Here is a 17,462-nt window from a genome sequence, read left to right as displayed (position 1 = left end):
CCATCCCTTAAGTAGGAAGTAATTCCGTCCATCCAGGTTGAACTTCTATCTATTACCTAAACGGGCTCGGCATCAATGCTCCTTTTTTCCTTTACTTCCCAAAACACTGATCTTGGAGTATCACATGACGCCGAGGAAGCCAATTTGGAGAGGGCGTCCGCCTGATGATTCTCTGAACGGGGAACTTGTTTGAGAGAAAAAAGCTCTAGGCCTTCGGCCTCATTTTTAACTAGCTGCATGTACTTCATCATGGCCGGCTCCCTGGCCTCAAAGCCACCATTGACCTGATGGACTATTAGCCGGGAGTCCGAGCATACTTCAATTTTGGTTGCCCCGGCCGCTTTACACATCCTTAGGCCGGCCAACAATGCTTCGTACTCAGCTTCATTGTTTGACGCTTGGAACTGAAACCTCAACGCGTACTCATACTTGTCTCCCTCAGGAGATTCACATATAATACCAGCGCCACACCCGGTCGCTGTTGCACTACCATCCACAAACACTTTCCAAACTTGGTCCCCGGCCGGCTGAAGATCAGGCCGTGTCATTTCAGCCAAAAAATCCGCAAAGGCTTGCCCCTTGATTGCCTTCCTTGGTTCAAACACAAGGTCAAAACCTCTGAGCTCTAAGGCCCACTTAAGCATGCGGCCACTTGCCTCTAAAGTTGAGAACGGCTTCTTCAAGGGTTGGTCTGTATAGACCACAATTGAATGTGCTAAAAAGTATGGCCGCAGCTTCTTTGATGCCATGTACAAGGCCAGGCCAAATTTTTCAATTGGGGGGTACTTCAACTCAGCATTGTGAAGTACGTGGCTGATAAAATACACCGGGACCTGATGGCCGTCCCTTTCAGCAAGAAGGACGACACTTAGAGAGTGTTCAGAGATGGCAAGATAGATGTATAGCTTCTCATTCTTGAGCGGACTAACGAGGCGAGGCAATGTATGCAAGTGATTTTTCAACTGTACGAATGCTTCCTCGGCCTCCTCTGTCCACTCGAACAGGGCTTTCTTCTTAATGGTTTGAAAAAAGTAACGGCACTTATCCCCTGATCTTGACAAAAATCTTCCAAGGGCTGCTAAACAGCCGGTCAGTCTTTGTACTTCCTTGATTGTTCTTGGAGACTTCATGTCAAGGACGGCTTGAATTTTTTCAGGGTTGGCCTCGATTCCACGTTGATCAATCAAAAATCCGAGAAACTTGCCGGACTCAACACCAAATACACACTTCTTTGGATTCAACATCATCTTATGCCGCCTGAGTTCGGCGAACGTTTCTCGTAGATCTTTGAGATGGTCGGCCGGCTCTTTTGACTTGACAATCATGTCATCAATATATGCCTCCATGTTCCGGCCGAGCTGGTCTCTAAAGACCGTATTAACAAGCCTCTGAAATGTAGTAGGAGCATTCTTGAGGCCGAATGGCATAACCTTGTAACAGTACAACCCCTGCTCGGTCACAAACGCTGTTTTCTCTTGATCTTCTTCCCACAAAGGAATTTGATGGAATCCGGAGTATGCGTCCATGAAGCTCATAAGGGCGTGTCCGGCCGTAGAGTCAACCAAACGGTCGATCTTAGGCAAGGGGAAGCTATCCTTTGGACACGCCTTGTTCAAGTCCGTGTAATCCACACACATCCTCCAAGTCCCATTCGGCTTTTTCACAAGAACTACATTGGCCACCCAATCTGGGTAAAAGCATTGCCGAATGAAACCGGCGTCCAGCAGCTTTTTAACCTCAGCTGCGGCCGCCTGATTCCTCTCTTCTCCGTGATTTCTCTTCTTCTGGCGGACAGGTTTTATCAAAGGATTCACGGCCAACTTGTGCACGGCCAGGTCAGGACTTATTCCTGGCATTTCACCAACTTCAAATGCAAACACATCTTTGAATTCTCCTAACAGCTGTACTAACTCATCCCCAAGCAATTCCAAGGCTATAGTGCCGACACTAACCGTCCGTTCTGGGTGGTTGGAGTCAAGCTCTATATCCTGGTGGCTGCCGGCCGGCCGGGGCCTCAACTCATCTGGCCGGCCGACAGTCATTAGTTGCTAGGCTTCCTCTGCCCTGGTCGCCTTACGCTTCTGGCCGACCTGGTATGCTGGGAGTGAGGTTCCTTCTTCCTTAATCTCGGACAACTTTGGGCCGCGTGCTGTTGGCTTCACGGCCAGCTGATTACATTCCTTGGCCATTTTCTGACTTCCTTGAATTGTTCCAATTTTTCCGTCCGACCTTTCAAACTTCAGCAACATCAAGTGGGGCACTATGACTGCCTTGGCTGCATTGAGAGTAGGGCGGCCAAGGATTACATTGTACCCAGTCAACTCTTTTACCACAAGGAAACGGACGACCATGTCCCTTCCTTCCCCCTTCTGCCCGAAACGGATGGGGAGGTCAATCCGTCCGGCTGGATGAATGATATTCCCCCCAAATCCTACTAAGGGATGAGTTATATCTTGGAGAGCATCTTCTGGGAAGCTTAAATTCCTCAAGGCAGAGAGACTTATGATATCGGCCGAACTGCCCGTATCAATCAATATCCGTCCCACCTTCAAATTTGCTATTTTCATTACAAAGACCATGGGATCATTGTGCAAAGCTCTGACCTCACCACGGTCAGCCTCACTGATGATCACTTCAGGAAATGGCTCGGCTTTAACAACGTCCGTTTGCATCACATTTGACAGGTTTCGAGCGTCCTGCTTGATCCCTTTCATGGTAGGGCCGCCTGAGGCAAAGCCTCCTGATATGACGGCCACAAAACCTGAATCAGTGCTGTTCCCATCATCTTCCTTGTCATTCTTCTTTTCACTTTGTTGCTTTTTCTCGGACGTGTTGTCTGTCCGCTTGAAGGTGTATTTGGACTTGGTCACATAGGGTTTCAGCAGACCCTTGTCGGCCAACTTATCCAACAGTCTCTTCAAGTTGACACACTCGTTCGTGTCATGACCCACATCCTTGTGGTAATGACAATACTTGTTTTTGTTTCTGTACTGGGCCGAGCCTCTCAAAGGCTGAGGCTTCTCAAACTCAAACTTGTCTTTTATCTCCATCAAAATGGAGTAGCCATCCTTGTTGAACTCATACTGAGGCTCGTACGTCTTGCTTTTCTTTGACTTGGGTTGCTTGTCATCAGCCACCCAGATTTCTTTTCTTTTGTTTCCTTCTCTCTTTCGGCCGGCCGAGTCTTGCTGAGAAGATTGCTTCTTCTCAGCCCCCTTGGCCGGCTGTTCTGATTTGGTGAGCGAACAAAAGTCCGCAGCCTCAATATAGGCTTCGGCTTCCCGCAATACACCTGCGTATGACCGAATCTTTTTCCTTACCAAATCAAACTTAAAACCATTATGCCTTAATCCCCGGAGAAATTCTGAGTAAGCCATTTCATCCGGAAGATTATGAATTTGGGCTTTTTCTTGGTTAAACCTTTGGACGTACGAACGTAGTCCTTCATTCTTTCCTTGGACAATTGTAGCCAAGTTGAGACTTGTCTTTCTTGGTGGGATGTTGTATGAGAAGTTTCCCACAAACAACAAACTGAGGGTGGTAAAACAATTGATGCATCCGGCTGGGAGGCTGTTAAACCAGTCCTGGGCCACCCCTTTGAGAGTGGCCGGGAAGCATCTGCACCATGTAGCATCATCTACACTTTGCAAGTACATCAAGTTCCTGTACGAGGTAACATGCTCTTCTGGGTTGCCCGTACCATCGTAGGCACCCACTAGTACACTCTTCACTTTTGCTGGTTGAGGAGATGCTAGTATATCTTGCGAAAACGGAGGCGGCTTATCTCCCAAATTCAACAAACGCAACTGCCAATCGATAGGCTGAGGCTGAGCGGACGTTCCAGCCAGGTAAGGAGTCTGGCCGAACATCTGACCATACGGCCCATATTGCCCAAAAACTTGGGGAGTTGGTTGTATCAACCCATTGAGTACTTGAGGGGACTGATACTGCAATGGCTGAATTGGACGGGGAGTAATAGTATGACTCTTGCTGGAAGCAGCCGTGTTGGTGTATTGGGAGAAAGATTGGTTGGAGACTTCCTCCGGCATGGTTGGAGTAGAGGTCGTGTCAGAGTATGCGACCCTCTCCCTTTGCTTGTGCCGAATGTAGTCCCTTGCGTCCTTGAAACGCTGTGACGGCTCAGTCTCAACTCTTTTTGGCTGTCTGCCCCTCCCCCCAGCCGACTGTGTTTTCGCCAGCAGGCTAGAGAAGTTGGTCCGTGGGACTCGGGGAGACCTTCCGTGCGGACGACGGAATGGGGTGTTACCAGCATCAGTTGCATTGGTCTTGTTGTTGGCTTTTTTGGAAGTGCCCCCTCTCCCCTTTTGCTGGGTAGCCGCCAACTCCTTGCGGAGCTTAGTCAGCTCGGCCATTAGGGTAGCTGGGGTGACAGGAAGTTGTTCGGCCTCTTCAAATGAGGCAGTCAAAGGATTGCTTGAGTGTATGGTAGTATGTATGTCCTCTACATATCCATCTTCGCCTGGACGAGGTCTAGAATTAGGTGTCTGACCATCTATTGCCATAACGGACGAGTATCCCCACAGACGGCGCCAAATGTTTTGGGGTTTTTTGTGATTCCCTCGGATACTGGTCACGCTCTGCTGACAAAGACTCGGACACCTGCAAAATAACGAATATTCCGGTGTTCGGAATATTCGCCTCCGACGCTCAAGTTAGTGAACGGAAACGGAAAAAGGCTAGAGAGAGAAAGTAGAGAGAAGTTGGAGCTCTTTAATGCTCTATAGTTATGTTATGTCACAATCCCCCCTCCCATCATAAATGATTGGGGTATTTATAGGGGTGGGAACATGTACCCCTCTAGGGTTTATACCCTAGAATTTTGTGACGTGATTGGCTGCGCAATCAGAGGTCGCCACGTGTCGTAGGGGGCGCCGTTTTACGGCTTTCAAGGTTTTCTCGGGATTTGGGCCTGAGGTCATCAGGGCCCTTTTCTCTTTCTAATTGCAGCATTGGGGCATTTAGAGATGGCTGACAGGTGTCACCATGACAAGTGGACACGTGCCTCAATCTCATAGGGCCACGTGTCGCCTGTTTATTGGGCCACGTGTCACTATAAGATTGGGCCACGTACCTGGGGTATTTTTACCCTAAACACCAAGCAAACGGCCAAGTTGAAGCCTTCAACAAGTTAATCTCAGACAGCATAAAAAAGAAAATTGAGAGAGCTGGCGGTCTATGGGCAGATGAATTACCACACGTCCTATAGGCCATGAGAGCAATAGCAAAAGGGGCAACTGGAGAAACCCCTTTCCTCATGGTGTATGGGGCAGAAGCTGTCTTGCCCATTGAACACTATGAGCCGACTCTTCGGATTATGCTATATGATGAAGATGCAAACTGGGAGGCCATGCGCCTGGCATTGGACTCACTCCCAGAGCTCAGGGGCAATGCTGCCTTGCGCCATGAGATCTACCGCCTGAGAATGACTCGAGCTTACAACAAAAGTGTACACAAGCGCCCTTTAAAAGTTGGGGACTTTGTGTTACGGAAAATGGAGGCAGTCGGTAGGGCGAATGAGCAAGGGAAGTTAACCCCAAATTGGGAAGGCCCCTACCGAATCTATGAAGAAATAAGAGGCGGCACCTACTGCCTAGAAACACCAGACGACAGGAGGCTACCCAGAACTTGGAATGTAGATAACCTAAAGAATTACTACTTCTGAAATTTTGTAAAGTTTTTTGACTTGTTAATGAAATTTTGCCTTCATTTCCTACTTGTCTTAATTTTCTTTATTTTAAGCACCGACTGCACGAAGTGCAGAAGGACCATGCTCATAGCAATGAAGGATAGATGCTGCTTGCATTATGTGTTGGCAGATCCTACTTACCCTCTATGGTACCGCCTGTACAACGTGCAGGCGGACAAATTTTTTTACTAATGACGACGTTGGAGTATCGCCTGCACAATGTGCAGACGACCAACGTCGAGATTTTACGAGCTATTGCCTGCATAATATGCAGACGGCTAAGCATACTCTTAAACTTAATATAATTTAGGGACCGTCTACCTCAACGGCAGACGCCCAAGAAAGGACCCGACTGCACCAAAATAGTCGTCCTAAAACCTATCCTTAAGCCAAGTTAATAACTTAGCAGCTAATTATTCTTTATTTAAAGCTAAGTCAATGACTTAGTGGCTATTTATTCGTTAAGTGAGGCCAATGGCCGGATGAACATTATTCAAACTACCGTCTGCTCCAACATGAGTACGACTGTCTACTCCAACACGAGTCAGACAACCGGCAACGTCCATTCGGGTGAATTTGTCGAGGAGAAGCATCTCCCATTTGGGTGGCACATTGCTCTACGAATACAACAAGCGGCCCTACCGAATGCACTAAGGCAGCGCTCGCAGTCGTTTGATTTAATCTAACTTGAAATCTAAAAAGCACTGAGTTTTCCGGCTGTTCTAGTACAGATGGATAATGGCTACTGTTTCAGAATTAGAGGCTACTTTACCGCCTGTCCTTGTTATGGGGCAAGGCAGTCGGACTAATTCGTTTTCAATCAATATGTTAAGTTAAAAGACTTAGCAATTTTTCTATACTACTTGAGGCCTTTGGCCGGATGCATTTAAGAAACTATCTGCTCTTTGTGGCCGTCTGTCGCTTGGTTTGGGGCAATCACCATAGTGATTGATTGACTCAGAAACCATTCATACTCTTTAAAGTATAAAAATTTCTAAGTCAATCAATCCATGCAACTGAAACCAAACGACATCCGGCCAGGGGCAAGAACATTCGCATACTATACAGGTTAAAATACTTGGCCAAAATTGTATGCATAAAAATTAAAAGCTTTGAAAATTCTTAAAGCATAAACATCAAACTGAATAAAACCGGTTAAACAAACCGGATGCTTCAATAAAAAGGCAGCCACCCAAAACGGGCGACTGCTAAAGTTAGCCGGCATTGCCGGAAGATTGTTAAATTACCCGACCCCTTGGTCGGTAAAATACATGATTACTCAGCATCCAGGCCGGAAAAGTAGAATAATTGGCCATTCGACCGCAGAAAGAAAAAACTTAAAGCTTAAAGATTAGGGGAGCTTCTCAGCATTAGTATCCGCCCTGTTCTCTGGCGCATGCTCCTTGGACTCCTCATTATCCTCCTAATCATCCTCCTCGTCCCCAGAAGACGAGTCGCCTCGGGGGCATCCTTGGCAGCCGCCTCCTTCTCGACCGCCTTTTGAGCTTCCCTAAGGAGTCGGTCATTGAACTCGTCATTTGCCTTATCAAACTGGACCTTCCAAGTCTGATAATCGGCTGACGGCTGCACAGCTGCCCAGGCCGCACACATGATGGCCTCGTTGTCATCCATCATTTGTTTGACCAGAGACTGTTTTTCCTCCTCCATTAAGGACGTATACTTGGTCCGGAGTTGGTTCTCCTAGTTTTGCAGCCGCCCTCGGAGTCTCTTGACCATCTCCCCAAGGTTAGTCGCCTTAGTTTCCGCCTCCTTAAGAGTCTCCAGCTTCTCCTTAAGGCCCTTGACCTCGCCTTGGAGCTCCAGCACTCGCTGTTTTGCCGCGTCCAAGTTCTGCTGGACTTGCAGATTTGCTGACGCTTGGGAATACAACATATCAAGTGTCAAAATCTCATTTTGGGCAATCTCAAACTGAGCTTTGTCCAGGGTAGAGGCGGCCCGAGCATTCGCTACCTTTACCTCCTTGGTCTTTTCGTTGAGTGGCCCTTTAAGACCACTCATTCGCAGCATAGCCTGCAGTCGTCCAAAGCAAGAGAATTCATCAGAAACCATTCGGCAAAAAATATCATCAAGTCATAAGATAAAGTCTTACCTCGCAAAGAAGCGCCAGTATGGCGTCGAGGTTAAGGGTGCCGACTCCTTTGACAGCAGCTTTATCCTCAGGATCAAGCGTCTTGAGCATCCGCCTGGCCATCTGAAGGACAGTTGGCCTCACTGGAGCATCTGTCAATACAAATACAATAAGTTGAGATTTTTGAAGACAGTTGCAACGTATGGTCGGATGGTCGGATGACTTACCTCCTTCTCCCCCAGCGGCTTTGCTCCGCCTGCTGTGCCGCCAGCAGTGGTGAGTGGCTGCTTGCCACTCTTCGACGCTTGATGCTGAGCGTCCGCCTTTGTGGGAGTGTGAGTGGGGGAGGAGGCGCCCGTTCCCTTCTTTGGCTTAGAGGCAATGTGTTTCCTACGACTCTGGGAAATGTCGCCAGCCGACTGCTTACGCAGTTGGGATCCGGTTGAGAAGAGGGGGCAGGCTTTGATGAGCCACCCTGCAAAGAACTCTAATGTGAGACTGAGAAAAATTACACCAAGTAACATTAAAGAAATTTCAAGGTTGAGCAGCTTGTTACCTGAGGAGAGCCGCTTGGCGGCTGCTCATCCGCTCGTTTGACGTTCGAGCGGCAAAAGGCTGCAGAGCCAGCCGGCTTTTTATGAGAGGGAAGCTTGGCCATTGCTTTGTCTGTAACAAACGACAAAAAGAGTTAGCAATGAAATGAATAGAAAACAATGCGAGTAACAAAGCTGATAAATTCAAGCGGCCATCTACCTCTCGGCTTCTCTGTACTAAGGCCACAGGCGGCCAAGTACGTCCCGTCCGAGAGGCACTCGAATCGTGGAATGTAACTTTGGGGGGTAACTTCCTTGACCCCCGTCTCATTATTCGTTCGGACGGCCACAGTAAAAAGGCCCCTATAAAAACTTTCCTCCTAGGCCCGCCTGGGAACGGGCGGAAGGGCTTTTTTCCCAGCTAGGAGGGGCGGATACTGAGTCCAGCGGTTGTATCGCTTGTTCTTTTGGAAATCTAGGGAAGAGACTATGTAAAACTTTGTTCTCCAGTCCTTCCATTTGTTCTCCTTCCCCAGGGTCATCATATAACGGGTATGGCTGGTTAGAGTAAACCAACCGATCCCGCTTGAATTTGGAGTTCTGCTCAAATAGTGCATGTGAGCAAACGCCTCGAAGCTGGGCTCCACCTCCAGCATCTCACAGGCGGCAACCTAGCCCAGAATGTTGCCCCAAGAATTGGGGGCTAGTTGCCAGATACCTTGGTTGTATCCCTCCAAGATCCTCTCCACAGCCGAATGGAGAGGGAAGCATAGTCCTGCCTGGATGGCCGCCTCGTAGCAGCCGAAGCACTGGTCACCATAGCAGGCCATCTCAGGCCAGGTGACCGTGTCTATAGCATCCGACACGGACAAAATGAACCCATGTCCCATGACATGGGTAGAAAGAAACTTTCCAAGATCATCTTTCATGATCTTTCGCCTGCCTTCGGCAACGTGTAGATAATAAGGAGCACGCTCATGCCACCTGGAAGCAGACGGCTCCTCCCAGCCCTCTCCTTTCTCAACGGAGAAGGACTCCCGGGCAGCCTTAAGATTTGACTGCGCCTCCTCTGAGTCAACGGAGACGCACTTGGAGGATGATGACGCGGAGTCATCATTAGAGTTCTCTTCAGAGCTGGGGGCCTGCCGGCTGGTGCCAGCAGTGTCCTCCCCCAACTCAACATCCTACACTGATCCACTCGGCCCGAGGTTCTCATATTCTTCATCACACTTCTTTAAAAATGAGTCGCTGGGAGTGCTGACGTTACTAGGAGGTTCCTTACTAATTTCAGAGACAGGCGCCCTAATGGAGCTGTCCGAAAAAACAGTCTCACTTTCCGAATGGTACCAAGAACCATCCGTCCTATATCTCCTTGTCGTCTGCTTTGTTCTAGCCATCGTGTCTTGCAGGGGCACAGACACTGTCGGATTTGAAGATGTACTCAAAGGAAAGTTCTCGAACGAGCATTCAGCACTCCTAGTTCTAGATTCAGCCGTCCCCGGTGACCGGCTGATTGCTAATCTAGGCCGTGCCGAGTGCGTTTAGGAAACCATTTTTGATAAAGAAAAAATGCAAAGAAATAAGTAAAGAAAGGATCAGGCGGTTACCTTAGAAGAAGGTAACAAGAGGCGTCGGTCTGGGGCGTCTGTTTGAGCAGGCGAACTAAGCTGGCTGACTATCGAATGCTGAAGATATCAAAAGTCTTTGCAAGTCAAAATTCAAAGATTTTCCTAAAGATTCACGCAAATGTGATTCCAAGGGAGGTCAACCCTTCTATTTATAGAGGGGGTAAAATGTTCCAGGGTAAAACCCTAGAACTAAGTGAACAGTAAAAGTAAATTTTTGGCCATTCATAGCCTGACACTTGTCACAGGTGTCATGTGCCAAGCATGTCACCCCTGTGAGGGGCAAATATTTTGGGTATTTTATACCCCGCCAAGTGGCCTAAACAGCGTTTGACACGTGTCACTGGAGGGGGCACCAGCTTGGACCTTCTAGATGGTGACACGTGTCGAGCACAAACAGCTCCTGAATTAAAGTATTTAATGATCCCAAGTGGACCAATGAGAGAGCGACACGTGTCGCCCTAGGAGGCGCCCAAATGGCCTCTCAAGACGTGTGACACGTGTCACTCAGATATCATTTCTGAAAAGGCGGCCTTCAAAGGCCCAAACTTTGAGGCGTCGCAAAACGGCGTGCCCTAATCCCTAGGTCATCAAACCCTAGGGAGGGCACACTTCCCAATGACCCTATAAATAGGGACACTTCCCTCATTATGATGGGACGTTACATTGGCATTAATTACAGAGTTGTCGTTGTCAAGAAACAGACAACACCCGGGCTTGGAATCTGAGCAGATAACTTAATTCCGCACGTTTTACTCCGAATACCGTACTAACTTAATCTTCGGAGGCGGACCACCGACCATTTGGTGCTCCGTCTGCTTTGCAGGTACAGGAATCCTTGCGGAATCCAGTCTAGAGCTGTAACTCTCCCGAGGGACATAAAAAACCCCGAAACAACAAGGAATGTTAATCTTCCTTTTAGCCATTTTATAATCGTTATTATTGTTTTGTTTTTGTTTTTTTTTTTTCAAATTTTAAAAGCTTTTCATCCAGCATCATTCGTAATGTGTTTTACATTAAATACCACTCTCAAGATCAACATTCACAAATTTAACACATCGAGTTTAATTCTACAAAATTGGGGGGGGGGGGGGGGGGGGGCATCCGCGTTGCGGGCGCTCCCACAACTAGTAGCAGTCAAATATGAGAAGATTGCATATGATGAGCATTGTACGGTATAACAAATGAGGTTCCAATTCAGTAAAATTATCACAGATATTCATTCATGCGCTCAAATTCAAGCATACAAATTCAAAAGTCACCCACCAAAAATGACTTACTTATTAGAAGAGAAAATAACCTCCAATTTGCAATTAGGCCTTCAAAAAATCTAAATAACACATAAGTAGACAAAAAGTAATTAGCCCCTATTAAAAAATACTCAGCAAATCAAATTAAAATAAATGAAATTTTAAGCTACACACCAAAAATAATTTACCTCCAAAGGTTTTGATTACAAATTTACTACAACAGTCTAGCAATACATATGAAGGGTCGGGTTAATGGACACTTCCACTACGATGGGAACAAATAATGCTTTGTTTCCATTTAATTTTGAACAAAAATAAGATACATCGCTTACAAATGAGCAACATTATTAAGTTCAATTATTCAATAATTCAATCCACGAAGTTAGCTAAAAGTTAATGTGTTCTTCCTTGCTCACTGAGTTACTGGAATTAATGACCAAAAAATATAGTAAAAGAAAATGACATGAACAATAATGGTTTCCATTAATTTATTTTTGAACAAAAAGATACAAAATATAAAATACAAAGACTAAACTCAAATGAGCATTGACATTATTTAGTTCAATCATTCAATTAAACCATTAAAAAAAACTAGAATAAGTCCATCAGTTACCAAATTAATTAGGCGCTATTCCTTGCTCCAATTGAATATTGATAATTATTATTACGAAGAATAAATCAAGCATAACAATTAAATGGAAATAGATTTACTACTGTAACTTTAAGACCATTAAATTAGTCAAAATTGGAACAACTTAAGAGTTACCAAATCAAATTACGCACTAATTTTGCTCCAAACTTCCAATTGAAGACTAATAATTATTATCAAGAGTAAATCAAGAAAAATAATTAAATGGAAATAAGGCGATGGGTCCATTTCATATTTTATTGAGGAAAAGATGTGACACATAAAATGACACATAATACACCAGTAGCGCCAAGTCATTTTGTAGGAAAACTGACACATGACGGTTCAATATTGTCCCTTTGAGTTTTAATAATATTATAAATTTACTTAGGTTGTTTGCTACACTAGGGTACATTAATTCTTCCCGTGTCTTTTGTATCTCAATGTCAATAGGGTTTACCTTAGCTTCATTGGTGAATGTTGTTTATGCTAAATTTCGTCAAGTGGGATTGAATAACAAAATCTAGGATACGAATCAACTAAATAAAACCTTAAAAGAAGATAATGGGAAAATAAAATAATAACACGAAGGATTGGTGACGCAAAAAACTCAAAGAAGGTAAAAACCGCGGGTAGAATGAGGATCTACCAAACTTTCACTATGTAAAGTATTGAATAGGAGGATTACAATGTATGCTCGATGTATAGTAGCTATGTTGCAGTGTGCCTTACGTTGACAATGCCTCCTTCTTTTATAGATCTTTGCTAGGGTTTAAAGTAGCCGTTGCAAAATGATAAGATGCCTCCTTTTCATTCGGAGCTACCCCTTTGATCATTAACCCTTGACTCAGCTCACTAACGAATGTACTTAGATGGAAGAAGACCGAGTTTTCGATGCTTATCACATCTTGGAAAATAGGGAAGTTGTTTCTCAAGTTCCGTCCGTCGAAGCTAGGCTTCTTTCGTCGAAGCTTGCTCTTCCATCGTTGACAGTGGCTGACTTTTGTTAACTTTGACTTATCAAAATTTACCCATAATAATTTACCCCTTATTGCTTAATATGGGCAGCTATGTACATGTTGGGAAATTATAAAGACAAAAGATAATTGAAAAAGGAAAAAATTCAAAAACTAGAAATTCAAAAAACAATTTACTCAAGGAGAAGATCGTCTTTCCACATGGTGCACTAACTTGAGAAGTTATTTCAACTTCCCACTTCTTCACTTAACCGTTATTTCTCTGCCTTTATTATTGCCACACGCTTCCCGCTTCCCTAAATTACTACACTCTTTTCTCTCCTTTCTCTCACTTGTGCGGAAATTCTTCGGCAATTCTAAGGCGGTGTGCAGCGGTGATCTTGAACTTTCGTTAGCTCCAATTGACAAGTAATTACTTCAATTCTTTGTTTTATTAGTTAATTTGGGCGAATGTCGAGTAGAACTCCTAAAATTAGATCTAGGTTTTCACTTCGAGTTGTTAAAAAAGAGTAACGGTTGTTTCACAGAAGAAAGCGATGACTAAGGCGGAGTTGTTAATGGCGCCTAACATGATGGCTGGTTTTGTAAAGATGGTGGGGTTTCTTGAGACCTTCTTTGCTTATATTCTGGGAAAAGGCAAGAAAGTAGAGAATTGCCCCAAGGGCTTCGTTGTGTTCTTCAGGTATCCATTCTTGGAGATAGGGGCTAAATTTCCATTTAAACCTTTAACCAAATATTTTTTCTAAGTACTAGGGTAGAGTCATGGTTATTTGATGCCTTCTTGCCGGAGAATTCTGTCGATGCTGGAGGAAGTTACTAAAAATTAGGATGATCCCTTTACGTTGGAGGATTTGACTGAAGCGTATGAGACAAAGATGAGGGAAGATGGTTTTGTGAGTTTGCATAAGAAAGGGGATCGATTGGTTTTGAACATCGACTGTAACGACAAGGTCGGGGTTGGGCTAATTGGTTTGATTTTGTCAAGAAGACATCATTGGGTGTCGAGGGAAATTGGTTGACGGATGTAACACCCCAATAATTCTCTCTTTAGACCTGTGAGTACCCTGAACAATATTCAAGAGAATTACTGGCGTGCCACCGCCACGTGTTTAAACGTTAAGGCTATTTCAGATTTTAGCAGCGGAAAAACTAAATCAGTTATAAATAAGTTTCAAAACCAACAAACAAAACCAAATTAAGTCTTACAACTTGGAACCATCAAGGCCCTTATTCAAAACTCAAACCAATAGAAGTAGTATAAAAAAATGAAATCGAGTTTAAGTAACTTCAAAAGTAAATAGCAATTAAAATGAGAAAAGCAACCAACACTCCACTCAAGATTCCCACCACCTAGATACGAATGCTGCATGTGTAAGAACCTGTGGTTAATCTGCTCCCCAATATTACAAGTGTAAAAATTGGATCGTCACAGGGTCATTGAAAGGCGAAGGCCATGACCAAAGAAAGACACACAAAGCACGCAATCAGCAAAGCTGAGTAGATATAAGCTGTGAAACATAATAAGAAATCCCTAGCATGCTACTAATAATCAATCATCACACATTATTAAATTGTAGACTCAACACACGACTCAACTATCAATTTACTATGACTTCCACTATTTAAAAGTAGTTAACTCATCATTTTTATTCATTGGATTAAGCAATAGACAAGGTTGTCCAACCCATGCTCTATTTGGATCATCAATAAAAGAAAAACCCCATGCCTCCTTCGGAAACATAAATTAAACATCCAACGACCACGGGCGTGAATCCGTGACCGTAGCTAGTATGAGATCTCATCTAACTCCTAGTTTTTGAAAAGTATTTAAAATAAGAGACCCGTAGATCAGACGGCCTCAAGAAAAGTGCATGGCTAATACCCTGTGTACCCCAACCCCTGATTGTCATTACTCCAAATGTGCACAAATCCAGAGTTTTTTTGCTTATCCATCTTGCACTTTACGTGATTTACAAGTTTAGACTTGGTGATGACTCATTTGCAAAACAATACAATCAATCCAATATCAATTCAATCAAGTAAAGCAAACTTCCAATTTCAATTCTTGATTTATTAGTGACAAGCAACATTTATTATTTATTCCTTTAACTACCTCGGTGTATAAACACCTTGAGTGCATAAAGCACCCCACAATCTTAACCTCGACATATAAGACTTAAATTTCCTCCTTTACTCATTCTATCTCTATGATTATGAACGAGTAATAAATGAATCATTTCACCAAATTACATACCTTTGCCTCTAAGCGCATCTTGCATAATTAGAGCATAAACAATACTTGCAATATAGAATAGTGCACAACATACGGAAATCACAATGTATAACCAAACAATTTAGCCCAGTCTTCTCTATACATGATACTAAGTTCTCGATCCGTCCCTAAACATGCATCTAAAAGCAAGGTTTCGTAACTCGTACGTACCTTGAGTAAACGAATTGGTATGCCACTTTACTCATTAGAAATCACCTTCTATAAACTCCTCTCCTAAACCAAACAATAAAATTTCAATCAATACTCAAACAATCAAATTTACAGTAATACCAAACTACTTTAAAATCTCTTAAACCATCAAAATAAAGCTTTTAAATTGTTCCCATTAATCAAAATTAATAATATAACATTCCAACTATACGTTTATATGCTAAAATCATGAAAATATAGCGTTTAATACAAAATTACAGCAACTTTAAAGTAAGTGAATAATCTGAAAATTTGGTTTAAATATATAAAATAACCCCATAAACATAATTACTTGAGATAATCATTATTTAGTAAGTTAGTGTGTTAAAAACCCAAAAATATACCAATTCAATGCAATTAGAGGCTTCAAAATAAAAAGTATAAAATCTGAAAATTTACTCTTGAGGTTATAATTTAAAGTTCAAAGCTTTTTAATCATAAAATACCCATAATAATTATTTTATAGGATTAGAAACATAAAAATATGAAACTAACACAACATAAAAATTGAAACTTTAATAATCTGAAATTTTATTCATAATCAAAATAATTATACTTTAATGTAATTTAAACATAATATGATTAGATAACTTGGTTAACACGTTTCAAGCCCTAAAACATGAAAAATCAATATTTGAACCCTTATTTTCTCAATTATACTAATCTGAAATTTTGTATTATAAATTAAACATATCAAACTTCATAAATTTATAATGTTTTGCAAATTATATACATAATCAAACCATAATAATATAAATTAGAAACAAAGCCTAATAAAGATTGAAATTTGAATTAATCAAAACAAAAAAAAAAAAAAAAAAAGGAAAAAGAGAAGAAAGGAGGGAGAAGGGCAGACTGCTGGTGCTGGGCGGACTGGTCGGCTCGCGGTGGTGCAGCTGGACGGCGACGGGGTGGGGCTGTTGGTGGCAGTAGCAGCGGCAGCAAGGAGGACTTTTTTTTTTCTTTCTCTGTTTCACGTAAAAGAGAAGGAAGAGGAATTGAGGGTTTTATTTGGGTTTTAGTTCTCTAATTTCACTAGGAGTAGGATTTATGTAATTTAGGCTTGAGTAGGAATCAAACTTTGGGCCACTAAGTTAAGAGAGACTTATAAACTAAATTAAAACTTAGTAGTTTTAGCTTACTAATAGTGAAAATATTGTTACTCTTTCATCAAAATAATTCATAATTTAATTATGTTAAATGTTTGATCTTGGCTTCGATTGTGCAGGTTTGAATCTAGAATTTCTTGGGCCGACGGAGGCATCATCGTAGAAAGTGAAGCGAATTCTTAACGTAAGGCCTTCGGAAAGGTCTTTTGAGAGGATGAAGCACACTCTTGGTGAGTCGTCAGGATAGAGGCATAGAGGATTACCGAGTACTTCTCAAAGAATCGAAGATTCCGAAAAAACGATGTCAACTCATAAGTCTTAAATTACTTTTGTCGATTTTGTTATCAATGTCGTTGTTCATTTGTTATTATGCTCATTCGTTGTTCGACGTATTCGGATGTTTTATTTAGAATCTGCGGCACAGGGTGTTCGTCGGGGACGAAGCTTATCTGAGGCAGAGCAGGACGCGCAGATGAGGAGGAAACAGGGGTTGTCTTCTCAGGAGGCGTCACCATTGTCAGCGGTTGATAGGACGGAGCAGCTTCATGCTTCGTCGCCGCAGAAAGTATGTGATGCAGCCACGCCAATACTGGTGTCATTATCTCCTCCACCTAAGCAACATAAGGTGGGCGACTCTCTAGCACTCTTAGATGTGGAGGCGCGCTTTCCTGCAGACTTCCTCAGTCTTACCTGGGATACGCGCAAATCGTTGTATCTGTAGTTTAACCAGCTGCTATTCTATGGTTCTCGAGAAGCGCTGGTTGGGTCGGCGACTTTGGACATCGCGTTGGAGGCTTCTACTGCTCATCTCTATGTAACTTTTCTTTCTTCTTAGTTGATTATTTTGTCGATGACTTGCCTTTGGTCTATAATTTGGCGTGTACTGGGTATGGATAGTGTTTGCAGAATTCTTGGTGTTTAGGGAAAGAGTGATTGGGTTGGCCAAAGAGATAAAGAGGCTGGATGATGCTTCTAAAAACAGCGATGCTAAACATAAGACTGCGATAAGGAAGTTTCAGACTGTGAAGAAGGAGTATGATGAAGCGGCTAAAAAGATGGACG

Source organism: Chenopodium album, chromosome 11 (assembly GCF_948465745.1).
Source record: "Chenopodium album chromosome 11, dcCheAlbu1.1, whole genome shotgun sequence".
Classification (NCBI taxonomy): Eukaryota; Viridiplantae; Streptophyta; class Magnoliopsida; order Caryophyllales; family Amaranthaceae; genus Chenopodium; species Chenopodium album.
This window is presented reverse-complemented; position numbering follows the sequence as displayed.